The following is a 2,230-nucleotide window of genomic DNA, read 5'->3' as shown; positions in this document are numbered from 1 at the left end:
AGGGGGTTTTGAGATGGGCCATAAGTGGGGTGATCTAGGTAGGTTGGGGCCCACAGCGGGGAGGCGGAACACAGAGAGAGGCCTCTAGAGCCTATGTTTGTGTCCCCGTAAAAATCCATATGTTGAAGCCCTTGCCCCCACTACGATGAAGTATTTGGAGGTGGGCCTTTGGAGGTAGTTAGGTTTAGATGGTCATGAGGGTGGGGTCCCCATGATGGGATTGGTCCCCTTCTGAGAGGAGACAGCAAGAAGGCAAGTCAAGAGGAGAGCCCTCACCAGGACCTGAGTCTGCCGGCACCTTGATCTTGGACTTCCCAGCCTCCAGAGCAGTGAGAGATGAATGTCTGTGGTTTAAGCCCCCATTGGTGGTATTTTGTTACAGCAGCGTGAGCTGACTAATACACGTGTAATGGAGCTTTCTCAATCCTGGGAGAACAGCACTGGACCACAGGCTATTACACATATTGTTATCTGGTAGGTGTTGGGGTGGTATGGATATTTCTTCCTTATTTAGAATTTTTTTAATGTTTATTTATTTTTGAGAGAAAGAGAGAGACAGAGCACGAGTGGGGGAGGAGCAGGGAGAGAGGGAGACACAGACTCCGAAGCAGGCTCCAGGCTCCAGCTGTCAGTGCAAAGCCCAATGCAGGGCTCGAACGCAAGAACTGGGAGATCATGACCTGAGCCCCAGTCGGACGCCCCACCGACTGAACCACCCAGCCGCCCCTGGTTGTTTCTTTTTTAATGATCGATTATCCATAAGTTTTTGGAAAGTCAGGACTTTGGAACATATGGATAATTTAGCTAAAAAGACACTACCCATCCATTTCCTTTCCCATCTCATCCTGTCCCATCTTGTCCCTCCTGTGTATGAAGGGACATCTGCCATGTGAGGGGACCCTGGAGACCGGTCCCGTCAGCACAGCCAGCTGGCATAGGCTCTTGTCATAAGAACCTCAGAACGAGGAGATCTTGGACCTAAAAACATGGATGGGCTAAGAGGCTCCGATGATGGAAACAACTTAGACAGTCCTGTTTCTAGAAGGAATAGAAGATGCAATTTTTGGTCTCTCTGGCCTGAGCCAGGACTGTTTAGGTAAACTGCTCTCCCTCGCTTTTCGGGCTGGGGGGGGGGGTCAGTCCTACCAGTTCAGTGGCAGCCACCTGGGACGCATGACTCTTTCGCCAACCTTAAGTTGGGCTGTCTCCAGTGTGTTTTGATGGTGGCCTCCCAGCCACTTTGACAGGCAGTCAACAGAGCCACCAAGAAGGGCACAGGTCCGGCGGCCAAGGGGTCTGGTTAAAATCCGCATGCTGCCTTCCAGCTGTGTGACCTGGGAAGGCTTCTTAACAGCTCTGTGCCTCTGCTCCCCCACCTGAGCGGCGGGGCTGAGAACAGCAGCTGTCTCTTGGGGTTGCGGTGGTGACAGAGGGGCTGTGTGTGTGTGTGTGTGTGTGTGTGTGTGTGTGATGGGCTGAGGCTAGCACCTGGTTCTTGGGGAGCGCAAACAGTTGTTAGCCCTTACTACCACCACCAGCCGTCTATTTTTTAAAATTTTTACTTAATTTATTGTTTTTATTTTTTTATTTTTTTCAATATATGAAGTTTATTGTCAAATTGGTTTCCCTTAATTTATTGTTTTAATTTACATCCAAGTTAGTTAGCGTATAGTGCAGCAACGATTTCAGGAGTAGATTCCTTAATGCCCCTTACCCATTTAGCCCCTCCCCCCTCCCACAACCCCTCCAGCAACCCTCAGTTTGTTCTCCATATTTAAGAGTCTCTTATGTTTTTGTCCCCTTCCCTGCTTTTATATTAGTTTTGCTTAAAAACATGGAAGCTTCACGAATTTGTGTGTCACCCTTGTGCAGGGGCCGCCAAATCTTCTCCATGTTGTTCCAATTTTAGTATATGTGCTGTCGAAGCGAGCACACCAGCCACCTCTTCTTATAGGAAAGGGGGGATCTGGCATTCAGGATGGGACGCCCCAGGGCGTGGGCTCTGGGGGAGCTTTCGGACTTGGAGTGAGGGGTCAAAGGCCTACTGCCTGAGGACAGGTGCAGCCCACTCTGGCAGTGCACCTTCTAGAAGACATAGCAGAAAGAGCAGAAGTGAGATTGGTGGCTCTCTAAGTCTGAACTGCTGTCCTGACCGCCCGCCACCCCCCGCCATCGGCCAGCTGTGGCCTCTCCCCGCTGGGCTGGGTCCCTGTCTTACACTCAGGTCTAG

The 2,230-nt window shown here is 50.8% G+C and overlaps 1 non-coding gene across 1 annotated transcript; it reads right to left on the bottom strand.

Moving 5' to 3' along the window:
- Window positions 1–1,827: 1,827 nt before the first annotated feature.
- On the bottom strand, window positions 1,828–1,933 carry LOC121015404 (U6 spliceosomal RNA). Its single transcript, XR_005783818.1, has one exon. It is a non-coding gene; the product is annotated as a U6 spliceosomal RNA (small nuclear RNA).
- Window positions 1,934–2,230: the final 297 nt, after the last annotated feature.

The sequence above is a fragment of the Herpailurus yagouaroundi genome, unplaced genomic scaffold, assembly GCF_014898765.1.
Source record: "Herpailurus yagouaroundi ecotype Mexico unplaced genomic scaffold, PumYag 206, whole genome shotgun sequence".
NCBI lineage: Eukaryota > Metazoa > Chordata > Mammalia > Carnivora > Felidae > Herpailurus > Herpailurus yagouaroundi.
The sequence above is the reverse complement of the archived record's forward strand: the minus strand, read 5'-3'. Positions and strand labels throughout refer to the sequence as shown.